Source organism: Sorex fumeus, unplaced genomic scaffold (assembly GCF_029834395.1).
Source record: "Sorex fumeus unplaced genomic scaffold, SorFum_2.1 ptg000240l, whole genome shotgun sequence".
Taxonomy (NCBI): Eukaryota; Metazoa; Chordata; class Mammalia; order Eulipotyphla; family Soricidae; genus Sorex; species Sorex fumeus.
In genome coordinates, this window is record NW_026606297.1 from 7,999,322 (window position 1) to 8,006,327 (window position 7,006).

A 7,006-nucleotide genomic window follows, 5' to 3' on the forward strand; every position below is an offset into this window, starting at 1 on the left:
AATAAACATCTGCGTCCAAAAAAAATAACTTCTGTAGTTTACTAATAAATTGATATTCAAGAAATATTTATTCGATAACTAAATTATGTATTTGGTAATAACTTAATGTTAATCACCAATGTAATCACCAAACTATATAAGTGAGTAGCAGCGGTGGCATGGTCTCTCTTGCCTGCCATGTGTGTTGTGTGTTCGGTGGTCATGAGCTGCTTTCCCACCCCTGCCTGTAGTCCCCACCAACAGGTGCATGAAGGAAGGAACGGGGCTGCCAGGCTGATTGGTGATTAGTTGCCCTTTATTCCATTCTCCCCATGTGCCTGTTCCAGTTTCACTAAGTGCCCCACTCCAGTTTCACACTGCCCTTCATTCCCATCTCCTCCTTCCCCTTTGCCAGTCTCTCTGAGTTTAGTCTAGCAGCCACACCCAGGTCAAGTAGCACATATAAAAGCCCTTCCTTTGGAGGGGAAGCTCTTCTAAGACAAAGATCTCCCTCAACCAGGAGATCTGCTAAAGAGCAAAATAGCAACAACATAGCATAGACCTGTGTTTCTCCTTTCCCTCGTCTAACAACCATCTTAGATTTACTTACTTCTAGGTAAGCTTTTATTTTATTTTTTCTTTTTTTTGCTTTTTGGGTCACACCCAGCAATGCGCAGGGGTTACTCCTGACTCTGCACTCAAGGATTACCCCTGGAAGTGCTCAGGGGACCATATGGGATGCTGGGAATCGAACCCGGTTTGGCTGCGTGCAAGGCAAATGCCCTCCCTGCTGTGCTATTGCTCCAGTCCAGATTTACCTACTTCTAAATAGTTTTTCTAGTCATTTTTTATGGACACAGTAAAGGTAAAGGTAAAGGCCCTCCCGTTGATCGTCGATTTGCTCGAGCGGGCCCAGTAACGTCTCCATTGGAGACTTTGTTGTTACTGTGTCTGGCATATCGAATACTCTCGGTATCTTGCCGGGCTCTCCGAGAGGGGCGGAGGAATCGAACTCGGGTCGGCCATGTTGGCCGCTTGTAAGGCGAACGCCCTACCGCTGTGCTATTGCACAGTAAGAGGTATAATAAGCTTGTAGGGTAGTTCTCCTGGGGAAGTATAGCTATAGATCCCAGTACAGTGCTCAGGTCAGATTAGTCTTTCCTAAACCTAGCAGGATCCTAATCCAGTTGTTACTTTGGATTATGACAGGATTTGCTCATGACCATGATCTTAATTTATAGTTAAGCATTATGGTCTGGCCCATTTTGATGCCAGTGTAGCTCCCCAGTTGCCCTGGCTCCATCCAGTCCCTCGTTGGGACACTGCTTTTGGGGTGCTAGGAACTAAGGGCACCTGAGGCTCAAGTCAAGAAAACAGGTTGCCCAGGAGTGAATATTATTCAGAGTCAGTTAATGCCCAAGTTAAAAATCATAGCATTGTCTTCCTATGTTTATACAAAAAGGACATTGCTCTGAAGTAAACTACCCAAAGAGCATAACAGAAGGTACAAAGCAATATTTCGCTTACAAATACAAATCCAGAGATTTCTGAGGAATTTGACTTTACAAGTCACAGGTACTGCTTAGGGAAAATGAGTGTCTAATAGATAGAAAAAGCAGAGCACAGAGAAGTTAAAGATGAATGCTGAGGAAATTGGAGTGTTTCAGGAGCACTGTGAGTGGTGTCCCCCAATAAACCTAAGCTTCCTGCAGTCAGGGAGAAATGACAAACCAATGTTTAGTCATTACATGGTATAGTCATTACCCTATACTATGCCACTGACATTTAAATTCAAATACATCCCTGAATTATTATTTAAACAAACATTTTATATAAAATTTCTGTTTTTTAAATTTTGAATTTAAACTAAGCCTTGATTACACCCATTTTTGTAATTCATTTTAATTTTGAATAAATATTTTTTACAGCATCAATAGATTTTTACCTTTCTGATATTATCTTGCAACTGTGATAAGAATCCAGAAGGCAAGGATGTTCTGCTCATTTATAAATATGACATTATTCCATGGAAATTCAAAGTAAAATCTTTAATCTTCTTGTTAGGGAAGAGATAGTAAATCAGAGCAGAATGCTAAATATGTAATTTTGATAGATTAAGTAGGATTAATACCTAGCCTAGGAAGCACTGTGTTTGCACATTTAGCAGATCATTTAAGCAACATGAAAGTTCCACGTAATTTATAATTTGTCTAACTTTTAAATTCTAAAACTTTTGAACTAAATGTCTAAACTTCTAGTAACAATAAAGAAGAAATGTCAAATGAGCTTCACAGTAAGTTCATAATAGCCTTGATAGAGTCAGCTTCAGACCTATCTATCTTGTCATGCAATTGATGTGTATAGTAAATGATCATACAGCAGAGATTCTCTCATCCTTATGGAATATATTCTTTGTGACTGATAGATCTTTCTAGTATATAAAAGATTGATCACTTTTATATACACTAATATATTAAAAGTACATTAGCTGGACGAACAGTTGACATTAGAACTGAGCTAATATGATCGGGAATTTAGCATGCCAAAGATTTGTGAAATAAAGACTAGTGGTAAGGACAAATAGAAGAATGTGTGTTTTCAAAGGGCTGGCGATGCTCAATCTCTCCTGTGTTCGGTGGTCTCAGGCCATTTACCACACTCAGTGAGGAGGTCAATGATGATGGACAGGCAAAGAAAGGAACGAGGGCCAGGCTGGTTGGTATCAATTGTAGTTTATTCCAATCTTCACTCCCCTTCTCTCTCTCTCTCTCTCTCTCTCTCTCTCTCTCTCTCTCTCTCTCTCTCTCTTTCTCTCTCTCTCTCCTGAGCCCCTCCCACTTCTGAATCTGCCCTCTGGAGCCCGAGCCCCCTCCGAGTTTACAGTCTTAGTTTATATAGCAATCATGTAGGGTGGTGACACAAAGGTGGGTTGAACATTAACAAATCAACAAAGAGAGGTAAGAAAGACCACTCCTCCTTGAGATTAACTCAAGGATAAAATCTCATCTAAAGAGATTACTTCAGATTACTGGAAGATCCGCTCAAGGGTGGGATCCCAAAGAGGGTGTATTGGTTCTTCCTGAGAATATCTCAATATATATTCATATATATATATATATATACATATATATATACACACACATTGCACCTCAGTCCTTAGGCCAGGTTAGTCTTCCCAACCCCAGTAGGGTCCTAGTCTCGTAGTTACTTTTGGATCATGACAGCATTTGTCCATAATCATGCCTTAACTTATAATTGAGTACCATGGTGTTTTGGCCTGGCCCATTTTGATGCCAGGGTAGCTCACAACTTGCCCTGCGTCCATTCAGTCCCTCGTTGGGACCCTGGTTTAGGGGTCCAAGGAACTAAGGGCAACTGAGTCAGGAAAACAAGATGCCCAGGAGTAAATATTATTCTGAGTCAATCAACTCTCAAGTTACGAAGCATAACATTACTTGTCTTCCTGTGCCCATGCAGAAAGGACATTGCTTTAAGACATAACTTAAATACATGTTAGGTATTCTTAGAAGGATCTTATCTTACAAGCTAACAGAATCTGATTAGGGAGAAAAGGTGATTAGTTGATTGGGGAAGAGAGCACAAAGAAAAGTATACAGATAAATACAGAGGAATGGGAGTGACTCTGAGCACTGTGATGGATGTAACCTGATAAACCTAAGTTCTCTGTGGCAGGGGAAAAAGGACAAAACGATGTTATCTTACAGATAAATAAATGTAAATATCTATAAGAAAAATAAGGAACATTATTTTCGATTGTGTCTACCATATCTAAGGCTTGAATCTAGATCAGGCTATAATAAGTATTCATAAAGTATCATGTTTCTCTTTTACCTCTCCGATAAATATTCAGGTTCATTTTTCTTTCCTTAATTTTGTTCCAGAATTTCACATTGAGTTTTGCTTAAAATAAATGGACCATAAAGTTGACTTCTTGGGTACAAACGGACACTAATATGCTCAGGGCATACTCCTGGCTTTGTGCTCAGGGCTTATTCTAAGCTCTACTCAGGGAAAACTCCTGGTGTTCTTGGAGGATTACATATGGTGGCTGGGATTAAACACAGATTGACTAAGTTTAAGGCACATGCCCCATCAGATGTACTATCTCTCAAACGCTAAACTAAGCTTGTGTTAAGCAAAAATATAGGATTTATATTAATATATATATATGTATGCATGCATGCATGTATGTAGCACTACACTGTAGCACTGTCCTCCCATTGTTCATCAATTTGCTCGAGCAGGCCCAGTAATGTCTCCATTGTAAGACTTTTTGTTAATGTGCTTGTCATAATGAATACATCATGGGTAACTTGTCAAGCATTGCCATGCGGACAAGATACTCTCAGTAGCTCGCCAGGTTCTCCAAGAGGGGTGGAATAATCAAACTTGGTTTGGCCGGGTCGGCCTCATGCAAGGCAAAACGTCTACCCACTGTGCTATTGCTCCAACCTGTGTATGTATGTATGTATGTATGTATGTATGTACGTATATAATTTTTTAGTGAAATAAAATTTTTATTCAAATGTAGAAAATTGTGAGGGGTGAGAAATAGAGGAAATAAGTATTTAAGAGAGAACTTGGGCTTCTCCAAAATGGAACAAAGATACACGGAGGCAGAGAAATGAAATATGTGTTGCACACTGAGTTAATAGATTTTATTTAAAGATACATTTTTGATGAATTATTTTACACCTATTTTTAATCTTCTGCTACTTTCTTTGCTGTAGAAAGTAGAAAGTTCTGCTACTTTTAACCTTGTTGCGAGAATGCTGCTCTATGAAGTACCTCTGTCTAGAGACAGAGACTCATTCTTGATTCTTCACAAAAGTCTTTATGAAAGACTTCCACATGATTATACAAATTGTATACAAATATAGGAGTTGAATCATGGGGTTCCAGAAAGATTGCCAGTGATATATCATGTACACTGACTGGGGGTTTATTACATGTGCTATAGTGAGAGAGAGAAAAAAAAAGTAGAGAGTGGCAGAGAATGAGAGTTACAGATGGATGTCATACCTATACATTTACAAACACATATGTTCAAATTTACACATAAACATATACAAAGATATTTTTTCTCTCCAGTATACCATTCCAGGAGAACTAGTAGATGCATTGAGCTACTGAGTAAACTGTTAACCAATATTCAAAGATACAAATGTTAAATTTTCATCACGATCACGATCACGACCATCCTGTTATTTGTCGATTGCCTCGAGCAGGCCCCAGTAATGTCTCCTTCATCCCAGCCCTGAGATTTTTAAGAAAGTGCCATATTCAAGGCTCTTTTGGAGAATGGGACCCAAATTTTCATGGGCTTCCAAAATTGAAATTACTGCTTCTTCAAGTCAATATCACCTTCACTACACATGATTGTGCCTCCACTGTTGTACTTCATCTGAGGTTATAAAACACTGTCACTTAAATAAACTTATTAAAGCAGAAGTATAATTATTCCAGTTAAAAAAATCTATGCTCATGCACTCTTCTGTCATAAACCATATCTTTAGACCATGGATTGGTACAAAGTTGTTTCTAAATAATTTAAAAAGTAGAACAAAGAAATAACATGGAAAATATCAAGGTTAGAATTTCTTTTTCCCTTTACATTTTGCTCTGTATCTCAAATATGCTGTTTGGAAAATATGATTCAATTGCAATATTAAAATATTACTATATTGCTAAATTTGGAACTTTCATTACCAGTGAAATGACATATTAAGAATACACACACTGTCACACTGTCCTCCCGTTGTTCATCAATTTGCTCGAGCAGGCCCAGTAACGTCTCCATTGTGAGACTTCTTGTTACTTTGTTTGGCATATTGAATATGTTATGGGTAGCTTGCCAGGCTTTGCCATGCAGGCGAGATACTCTTGGTAGCTTGCTGGGCTCTCCAAGAAGGGCAGAGGAATCAAACCCAGCTCAGCAGGGCTGGCTGCATGCAAGGCAAATGCCCTACTGCTGTACTATAGCTTCAGCCCATATTAAGAATATTGAATATAAGTTTGGAAGTTGAGTTGGGTTATTTGTCTTAAATTTTTTTTTTTTTTTACTGTAGTACTGTAGCACTGTCCTTCCATTGTTCATCAATTTGCTCAACCGGACACCAGTAACATCTCCATTGTGAGACTTGTTGTTACTCTTTTTGGCATATTGAATACACCACGGGGAGCTTGCCAGGCTATGCTGTGCGGGCAGCATACTCTTTGTAGCTTCCCTGGCTTTCCAAGAGGGAGCAAGGAATAGAAACTGGGTCAGCCACATGCGAGGCAAATGCCCTACCTGCTGTGCTATCGCTCCAGCCAAAAGTCTAAAAAATATTGCATTATTAAAAAAACATACTATTTAATTGGATGAGGGTGGTAAAGTCGGTAGAACTTGTATTTATCTCCTCCCCAAAGTACAGCAAATGCAAACCACAGCCTGAATAAGTCCGAAGGGAAACTGTCTTGAAACCCAGACCAACAAAACAGTTTAAGTAAAGGGCAAGAGGACAAAATCTTGATGCATAGCAAAGATGCACCTATGCCAATAGAAGCCCTGTGATGTGGCAACAAACTTCGATTAATGGGGACTGTACCCTGGGGAGAAGAGGGGATTTCTAAGCAAACAGTGACCCCAATCCTATGATTCTTGTTTCTGCTTTTTCTTTTTGAGTCACACACTGGAATGCTCAGGGGTTACTCCTGGTTCTACACTCAGGAGTTACTCCTGGAGATGTTCGGTGAACCATATGGGATGCTGCGGATGAAACTCAGGTCAGCCGCATGTAAGGTCAATGCCCTACCCGCTCCAGTCCAATCCTGAGGTTCTGTACTTAAGGTGATGAAATGAGAGGGGCAAAAAAACTATCTGGTATAAACTGAGTCAAAATTTCCTGCAGTTGCTGTGTTGGTGACCTCTCGTAACCTTGCAGTTAACAGCACTAGGGGACACCAGGGTCGACCTCACTCACCTGAGCAAGACCCTGAGGGAGGCACCGAAAGGAGTTCCAGA